Source organism: Alosa alosa, chromosome 6 (genome assembly GCF_017589495.1).
Source record: "Alosa alosa isolate M-15738 ecotype Scorff River chromosome 6, AALO_Geno_1.1, whole genome shotgun sequence".
Classification (NCBI taxonomy): Eukaryota; Metazoa; Chordata; class Actinopteri; order Clupeiformes; family Clupeidae; genus Alosa; species Alosa alosa.
The window spans coordinates 1745245-1755940 of NC_063194.1; positions in this window are offsets into that span (position 1 = coordinate 1745245).

Below are 10696 nucleotides of genomic sequence, written 5' to 3' on the forward strand. Positions count from 1 at the left end.
ACACACAGACACACATACACATACATTCACAGTAATCATAATTATGACACATACTCACACAGTAGACATATATACGCTTGCATGCACAGGCACATACGCAGGCACACACACAAGCACACACACACACACATAACATAACACAAACAATCAAGAATTTCTCAGAATTATGAACAGGCAAGATGGAGGTGGGGTTGTATAAAATGAATTTTACATGTGAAATCTATGAACTAATCATGTTTTGGTACTTGTTGTCTAGCAGATACCAGTGAGAATTGAGTGTGGATAATGCAATTTAGTGAGACAGTTAGAATCATATAGGCCTTTCAGCGTGATTTCTTTTTGTGGAAAAAATGTGCTGGACTGGGCGGCGGTCATATTTTGTACCGCTCTGCGGTACATCTAGTTAATATTGATCCTGACTTTTCATTCTTACCTATTTCAACAAGTTCGGTCCATCTGTTTCACATTAATGACTTTGCCCGTCTTCCAAATGAGGGCCCCCAGTGTTTTCTGGAAACTCAGTCATCAGTGATCTCATACAGATGAGTCCAACAATTATTGAAATATTAATTTAAGTTTAATACTACTAAAAAGATGTCATGCCATTAATGTGGTGTAAGGAAGTAAAATGCCCAATTTTTATTGTTCCTGATGATGTGAGTGATAACAGGTCTCTATCGTCACTGTTTGCTGTGGCTTATATGCTGTTTGATAATTGCAGCATGTGCCCAGTCAGTGTAAAATGTTCATTATTTAGAGCTTTCTGCACACATGTATGCCCATCTCTGGTGTAGTTATAGGAAAAGTAGTATTTGCAGGCACATAGTGGCTTATAATGATGCTATGAGGTTGCTGCCAGGTTCCTAGATGCTGTAGTGCCACTCATCTGTTTTGTCTGGTGAAATTTGATCTGTAAGTTCACATACGGCCTGGATGAATCGGAGAACAGTATCACAGAGGATTTAACCAGCCCTAGGAAGCTGTTCATGGTGCTCATCCAGGCTTATGCAAGATGACCTAAACCATTACTTGACTGATCTTGATGAACTATCATGCTTTTATACAGTATGGTCCAAATTATTGTTTTATTTTTTTCAATGCTATGGACAATTTTGTGAATCTGAAATAAAGATTGAATTGAATTGAGTTAAGTGAACATACTGTACATACATTGAAATGGGACTTAAGTACACAAATAGTATGTGGATCTTCGCCCGCACCACATGCACACACACATACACACACACACACACCTGCCACTGCTCTAACTGCTCCTTCTGCAGGGTAAGGAAATGGGAGCAAGGCCTGGGCTCAGCAGCGTCACATTATTAGCATAGCTGTGTGAGGGAATCTCATTGTCAGCACATTTGACATCTGAGTAGCACCCCACCCATCACACACAGGCGTGTGCACACAGACACACACACACACAGCAACAGGCACATGTGTGTGGTTATTTTAGCTGCCATGCATATGCACAGTTGCACAAGAGTCCAAATGCATAAATGCTTTTGCCCTCTTAACTGTTATCACTGCGGTCCTCGTCTATGCTCTTAGCATTCTATACCACACTTTTGCTAACCTGGACAAAATCCCCCATAACACTTTTTTTTTATTATTGTAAACATGAAGCAATTTTGTTAAAGTAGCCTATAAACCAACGTATCCGTTGCCGCCCTGCACTATATCTCACAGGCAATAAATATTTACAAGGAAATTAGCAAATAAAATATAGAGCTCAGTATGCTGTATGTATTTTTGTGTGTTGGTGGGCTTGATGTTTAGGGATAGATTTACTTCCCGTGAAGGTGGAAGGTGCCATGAAAAACATTGGCCGCCATAAATTACATCCTGACATGCACACCATTGTGCACTATAAATTTAAATCTCCCTTCGCACTCTATGGACCTCTGGTGCGGAATCTTTGGAGCTGTTTAACATGTGCTGGCCTGATGTGTAGCCCTCCAGTTTGCTTGTTAGAAAAACAGTGATAGTTTTGTCATCAGACTGGCTCTAAATAACAGAATTGGACAGAAGAAAACCGCATCTGCTGCACAAAGCTGCTTTGAATTGGCCCTGTTAGTGTGGAACATAGGCGGACTTGCCATAGGGCTCAACTGTTACCAAAACTGGGAAGGGCTTGCTTCTTGAAAGGGGTACAGTATGTCTTCAGGAAAGAGTGTCGTCCTTCCCCAAGAGATCTGCCCATTGCTGTCTCTCTCAAAATGAAGTGGGTAGATATGATCTCACTGTCATGCTCAGTCATTGTCAATGCTACTGTTACATTCAGGTGAGCTCATGCCAGGGGAAAAGCAGCTGCTCAGTACTGGTTGACTTCTAAACAAGATCATGTTTTAAATTCCATAAAAATTGATGAATCAAAATCATAAGGTGACTTCATCGAAAATATAAAGGCTTCCTTTAACAAACTCTTTTTTCAGAGCATGCTGTCCCTGTCTCTCCCTGGGTTTGATTCATTTTTACAGAAACCATGTTGGTCTCACACTCATTCAAATCAAATTTAGTATGTCTAGTAAAATGCCATGCAAAGGAGTTTTGAAACTATTTTAATGTGATTAAGCATGTTGTTTTGCCCCCTCATACTTAGCCTTTTAGTGCCATGCACGGGCATAAACAACGACATTTTTACAAGATGCAAAACAGTCGACTTTTCCCCTTTGAGACCAAGTGGAAGATTCCACTCTGTTGTTTGGGCTGCCAGTACATCTCATAAAGATGGCTGCACGGGCCGCTGTGAGCACTCTGGAGTGGTGAAAGCCAGATGTGATGTGTCACCCGGGAAAGTTAGTTAGTCAGGCCCTGCGTTTGTTTTTACAGCTTAATTAAAACCCCTCCTCTCTCCCTGCTCTGGCGCTGGCCCACCGGTGACCTGAGGGGTGTAGCCACGGGGCTGAGCTGACCGGGACCAACTCCAGGGGTCAAGGGTCAGCGTTAACAGACCAACTGTACAACTGTTCTCCACCCCAACACGAGTGTAGACATGCCCTGGAGAAAGAGAGAGAGTGTGTTTGTGTACGAGAGAGAGTGAGTGTGTGTGTGTGTGTGTGTGTGTGTGTGTGTGTGTGTGTGTGTGTGTGTGTGTGTGTGTGTGTGTGTGTGTGTGTGTTTAAGAGATTGAGAGTCTGTGTGTGTGTGTGTGTGTGTGTTTAAGAGAGAGAGAAAGAGAGAGTGTGTGTGTGTGTGTGTCTGTGTGTTGTCCTCACTTTCCCTGTGCTCAGCCATTCTTCCTCCCACCCACCCCAGCTGACGATTCAGCTGTCACACACACTTGTGCTCACGTCGTGTGTTCCCTGGCCTCTCTGACCGTAATGATTTGACCGCATTCACTCTGCATGTCCCCTGCTCAGTTGTAATCAACTGACTATTAGCTAAGTAGCTGAAATGTGATCCATTGGTTGCATGGATTTAAAACAAATCCAAACTGGATGCTGTTGTCTGCATATTTTTATATTAGTGAGGCCTGAAACAGAAGGGGCCCAGTACCAGGACTCTCAGAATTCCCCTTACCATCCTGAATTAGATCTTCGGGACACTGGGTTGAGTTTCTCGCCCGTCCGATGTTTTTACTGTAGCTGCTAAAGAAGCATGTCTAACCCACAGCATATCAATCACTCCCCACTACATTAATACTGTGTGTGTGTGACCATGGCTATTTTGGTTTGGAGTAGCAGTGGAGCATAGCCACCGCCTTTGTTCTGGAGTTCCTTTTTTTTGTTCTGTTTTTGAGGATGGGGATTAAAGCTCTGCATGTGAGTAGCCAATGTCATCTGGGGTTATGCTGGTTATTTAAAAACATCAAAAAAAGGGACTCAACCTCAGGCTCTTTGATGTTTTTGTCAGACATGCTTGCTTGGGGAATTTGATTCCTGGTGAAGGGAGCCGTACGTTGAAATTATTACGAGGTGCAGGCGAGCCAAGGGAAACAAGGCAAGGTAACATTTTCAGTGATGATGCAAATTTCATGCAGAATAAAATGTCTAGTTCCTTTTTGCTAAATTTACCATCGAGTTGTGCTGTAATTATCCTTCATGCGTAGCTTCTGGACTAAGGTGACCTTCTCCTCAGCTTCTCTCTCTCGGGCCAGTCGTGACCTAGCACTCGTTTTCTCTGTTTTCTTTGCAAGTGCCAGACACATAAGTCTTTGAGTGAAGTTTTTCTTTTTGTAGCTTTTTTTGCTCCAATAAAATGGAGCCCGGGTCAGGTGGTCTGCTGTGCTGATCAGGTGATGAAGCCAGCGGGGAATGCGCGTGTCATTGGCCAAGTGTGTGTGTGTGGCTGCCAGCAGAATGATTTGCACTCTTGGACAAGGAGTTGACTCAGCGAGATATCGGCTTCCTGAGAAAGAGGGTGGCTTTGTTTTCTCATTCGCAGCGGCCTTCAGAAAGAGGTCCTTTAGGTAATGGTGTTTACAATGGTGTTTACCACGCAGTCATCCCACAGTGCTGGTCATTATGGTAGTGTGGCAGTAGGAGAGAGCAGTCTTCACTGAAGGCATGACACATGCTGATTCAGCATGAGGTTTGAATGAATGAGTCTCAGTATTTGGGATTAAGAGCCACTGTGTGGATAGCCTGACTGGCATTTGTGCAGAGCATGGCACTTTTTTAAATTTCAAATGATCTGCACGATGGGGGGAAAAGGCTTGTTCTTCATAGCCACTATTCAAAAATGAATTGCACTCTTGCTTTCCATAACAGTGGCATGGTGTGCCCCTGCCAAGAGACACATTCAAAAAGTAAACCATTTCTGGAATACACATGTTCACATAGCTTTTGCTTTTGGACCACAATTTGCCAAAGCTGCAGAGTTAAAAATGTTTCTGACTTCTCAGTTCAATAGTCATAGTCAATGCCAATGTCATCCTGCTTGTTTTCCTGTGTGTTTATGCTTATGGTAATTTTGATAACACAGATGAATGAAGACCCAGTCAGACCAATTGTAGGAAAAATTCAGGAACAGTGTTTTATTTGATGTGCATCAAGGGAGAGACAGCATGACTTCACCTAAACATCCATCAGCTGCTCTAACTAGACAAGGAAATAGTTAGGGTTTAAGTATCCTTTACTTAACGGGCTGATGGCGTTGGTCATCCCATCTCACATGGACTACACTGAATCAAACTCTGATTAGTGGCAACCTGGCAATCCGGAGCAGATAGCTACTGACACAGCCATGCAGGACAGTGAAATACTGCAAAGTCATAATATTCCCGCTTATCTAAATACATAGTCACACACAGATATACTCAGGGACAGTACAGGAACAGAATGAAATTACAACAGTCATCTCATTATGTGGAAGAACACATAACAGAAACATCAGGACATAAAGCACTTGTGAATATAAAAATCATAAGTTCTGAATCCAATACTCTCAATGTCAACAGACACAGAGCTTTCAACCATCAACATTCACCAAGGGTTCAATCTTTAGAGAAATGTTGAAGACATAACATGAGGAGAATTTATTCTACGCTTATCAAGGAGACAGGATTGTGCTCTTAGGGTGTTCCTGGTCTCCTGCGTCCTCGTCCTCGTCCTCGTCCTCGTCTCACCCCACCCCTCGATCCATCCATCACTCTCACTGCGTCTGTGTCTCTCTCACAAACAAACAAGCCACATCCGCTGTGGCGTGAAAAGGCCAGAGTGCCCTTGCTCTCCTCGCGTCCTACCTATCCATCAGCTGCCCATTGTGCCCTCTTGAGTGAGTCATCCATCATGCCATGAATCACACAATCTGTCAGCCCCGTTTCCTGCCACGGCTGATGGGCATTGTCGAACCCGCACAATGGCCCCCGATGCGCGTTTCCTTCAAATGCTGATGGGCTGACCCTGTCTGCCCCTAATGCTGATGGCTAAATTTATACGCGATCCATTTAGTCCCGAAGACACTGGGGGTTATGACTCCACAAGGGGTGACGAGGAGGTTATGACTCCACTCCACATATGCACATATTTGCATGTCCACTCAGGACAGGAGACAGGAAGTCCAAACTGTTTTTATTTCTGGGGGCTGTCAAGTATTGATCGGGCGAGTCTGTATCTAACCGATCTGTGTGTTTTCCATACTCGGGCGAGGATTAAAGTTTCACTCCAAAACAAACCCACCCCTCCCCCACGTGGTGTTCCTTTCTTTCTCCAACAAACAAGATAAAAATCTTGTGTTCATCCAATGAGAATCAGTGATGGATAGTGTGTCTACACACCACACTGCCAAGAGATCTCCATGGGTATCGGTGTCTGTGGTATGTTCATGTGGGAGAGGCCTGGGGAGGGAGCCAGTGTTGAGACTGTGGGGGTCACAGCGTTTGCAGCGTCCACAGATAAAGCCTCGGACTGGTTTAAAGGAGAGAGAGGCCATAAGTAGAAGTCAAGGGGATAGAAAACCTCTCTAAACAAACGAGCCAGTCTTGCTGTCTCTGTAATGTCAGGTTGAAGTTCTGTGTTGTGTTTTGTGTGTGTGTGTGTGTGTGTGTGTGTGTGTGTGTGTGTGTGTGTGTGTGTGATTGACATTATCTTAGAGAGGGTTTGTACGAAGCCAGGGCAGCACAGAGCACATTTCATTGTCCGCAACTAATGAATGCATGACATCATGAGAAAGTAGTCGCCCTGGTGACACGGTCCACTGTTTCTATGGCACGGCTGAAATGGCATTGCCAATTCTTGTGAATGAAAGCCGGGGGGGGGGTGGGGGTGTGAGTAAATAAAAGTGCTATTGGCAGTGTGTTTGTTTGACATCCTCCTCTTGTCAGAACTGGGGGAAGGGGGGCCAGGGTTGGGGGGTGGGGTGGGGTGGGGGAGTTAGGCATGAGGTGGCAGGCCCCATGAGGACGCGAGGAGTGTTCCCGGCTGTCTGCAGAAACCAAGTATTTCTCTAGACTCAAGTCAGTGTGAACTGCTGTGGGCTGAATTACAAGCAAAAAGAAATGGCCTGCTACACCATACTCTTACTCATACTCTTTTCTAAAGGTTGTATTTCTATGGACTAAAATAAATGTATTATGTAAAAGCGTTATTTTATGGCGACCATGAAGACATATGCTTTAAATACCATATGAACGACTCATGTTGTTTGGTCTAAATGAACATTTGGCTTTGGATGATTAGATCGCTGGAACCTGTTGAACAATATGACACGTATACGAACATATTGTATGTTCGTTTTGATATTTTACATTTGCAAAATTTTTCACACAAAGCACCACAAATTATGCTGATTGATTTATCTTTGGTGAATTGTTCAGCATTATCAGTAGGATTCACATATCCATACAAAGGGGAAGTACATAAAATGGGTAAGAAAAACAGGAAAGAATGAAAGGGAACCTGTCCTCAGCTCAGGGCAGCGAGAACCTCCTGTTTGGAATGAATACCAGCACCAATCAGCACAAACACACTGACAAGAATTTTGTGGTAAAACATTTTGGCCAAACAGCACTCTCTTGGCAGCGGGTATGCAGGACACTTACTGTAACTCCCATTTCAAAAAGCCTGCTGCTGCTAATGGCTCTTTGATTTGTACCAGATTCTTATTTGAGGACAAACCCAGTATGGAATTGACATTATTCAGCTTCTCTCGCTCTCCAATAAAGTGAGATCAAGTGTATTTCTCAATCTTCCATCTTTCCACTGAGGAAGAGTCAGCAGGAGTTTCCTCCTCATTGATGCTTTTGACTCCACCTGTCTTCTCCATCAGTGGCCTGGAGGTCCCTGGTGTCCCAGGCCACGCTGGAGAGAAAGGAATTTGTACATCAGTAGGACATTCAGACAGACTAAATGAATTGAATGAATGCTACATTTTAGTCATTTCCACTGCAATGTAATTAAAATGTGATTCCATAATGCAGTTTAATTAATCAATGTAATTAATTTTTCAATTTAAAATTTGTTAAAATGACCAAGTTTCCTTTACTAAAGAAACAAATAAAGCCTCTGTGGAAAGGTGCATAACTCCAGTGACAAAACAGTCGCCATACCTAAAATTAAATCACAGACACCAGCATCAGTGAGTTTTAGTTAGATAGATTGAAAGAATGAAAAGTAAACACTTGGCATGACTTAAAATACATTTTTTGTAAAAAATGGAAATGGCAAACAAATGAAAATAAGACAAATACACATTCTTGTGAAGTTTCACTTTGATTTCTGAAAGTACTTCATATCCATATAACAAATGTGATGGGATCTGGGAAAACCCATCACATGGTGACATTTCACCAATTTAAGATTCTAATATCATCCAAGCAACATCCAGGATTTTGCGAGTATAGTATCCAGGATGTTGCTTGGGGAAGGGATCAGAATCTTAAATTGGTGAAATTTCACCATGTGATGGGTTTTCCCAGATCCCACCATCACATATATTTCAAAATGATGCAACCAGAGATGTTCACAAGAGAGGGTTGAAACCGAGCAGTATTCAAGGGTTTATGATTTCACCATGTGATGGGTTTTCCTAGACCCCATCACATATATTTCAAACTAGATGTATCGCATAGCGGTACAAAATATGACCGCCGCTCAGTCCTGTCCATCCTTTCCGCGAAAATAAATCACTTTGTCAATTTGTCTCCATCTTTTACTCCATCCCCCTCTTGAAACTTTTGTGTATGCTTGTTTGGCATGCCTGTGTGTGTGTGTGTGTGTGTGTGCGGCTGCACAGAAAGTAGCCTACTGGCGCTGAAAAGGTGAATAGATTGTAGAATAGCCAAAGAAGTTGTAGCATTGTTATAAAACCTTTAAAATCTCTAAACAATCACAAGTAGGGCAGTTCATCACAGTTCATCCATTGCAACTGGATTGATGAAAGGTCACTTACACCTATAGGCTACATTGTATTTGGGAAAAGCAAAAGGTATCAGCATAATGTTATATTTTTATTTATTTATTTATTTATTTATTTATTTATTAATAAACAAAAACATCTCTGTCAGTTCCATGCCGTTTTCAACAGCTATCAAAAACAAAGGTCATTTTTGGATAGATGAATTTTTTGTGAATGTTTCTTCTTCTGCTTAAGATTTTAGTCATCTTTAGTTCATGTGATACTTTATTGTCAATGCACAAATTAAGTAACAGTAGTCTGAAACGAAATGCTGTTTTACATCTAACCAGTGGTGCAAATAACTGACATGTCCAAATGGGCCTTGATGAAATGCATCGCTAGACTGTGCATACACATTTTAAAGGGCCAACATTGAAGAGCTGTTGTCCGTTGTTGTTCGTGCATATATAGGCTGATTCATGTTCCCTTGCATTGTGTAACTGAGGTCCATGGCTTGTCTGGCTTTCACCAGACCAAGCTCAATCTTTTAAGAAATCAAAAAATAAATAGCGGGCAGATCAAGCTGGGTTCACCCAGCCTAGTCCATAGGCGCCCGATATTGTTTAATTTTCCGATTGAGATATCCACGCTCTGGTTATTCTAAATGCAAAAATGCATCAGGGAGTTGACAAAACTGTATCTAACAAACTAGATCCTAATAGAAAGCTGTTAGCTTCTCTAAGCTACAGGTAGGCCTATAAGGTAAGCCTATTTACAACATAAATTGTCAATAGGCTATGCTGGCGACACAAATAAAATCTCTTTTGGAAACCAATGGCTTACGCCTTACAGTATCAAGCGGACTTAAACTGCCATATCTTGCGAAAAGTTGTAATAAAATTCACGCAGCTCCATGAGTCAAGGAAAGCGCGAATGAAGTAGCCACTTCTAAATGGGACCCACTACAGTAGCTTAAGGTGTGTTGCTAAAGCAGCCATAATGAAATGAAGGTATCAGTGTTTGGATACTTCACACACATGTGCTTTTTAAACTCACAGACTACAACTACCAAGCTGGAATCAAAGCACATCGATTCCCCTCTCACACCCTGCACGCACTTAAAACAAATAAACAGGCATCTCAGTCTCACGCGTATGTATAGGCAAAACTGTATCAGACCGGTTTAGCGTTGGTAAAATCTTCCATTGCACAGAATGATTTTTGTAGCACTTGCAACAAATGACAGTCGAAAGATACAATTACAGTGCTGCTACCAATTTGCTTGGTATAACCGCATTTATAGTTTTCTACAAATGCAATCAAATTCGCCTCCATCACTCAACCAACGCTAACAGTAACATTATTGTACCTAGGTCCTTATTGATATTATAAGATTAACGTACCTGCAGTAAAAACCAAGCATGTCCGATAAACATTCTCAGATTTATTTCGGCTTCAAGAAGAAATGGGAATTACATTTCATGTGAACATCATCCCATCCTTATTAGACGTTCTCGGTAAACTACAGTCCTTGTAGGAAGCGCCCATTGTTTTTCCAACCCACTTTTAACTTCCAACAAAATTACGTCTCACTGCAACGATGCGCCATCTAGTGGACAAACCACTACTTATCGCCAATACTGGAAATGCAGCCATGATGATGATGATGATGAATATTTGGCTTTCTTTTAATCCTACTGAATTTGTAATTATGTATCGGCTGTTCTAATACCAATAGTATGTGCGTACCTGTGTGTGTGTGCATGTGTATATGTGTGCACCACCATCTACAGGCCAATGAGTGTACAGTCACTAAATGTACACATAACCTAAATTTTTTTAGACCCCCCCAAGGATGAAATTCAACGAAACTTGGCATACCCCCAGAGAATGCCAGGTCAATCATACACAT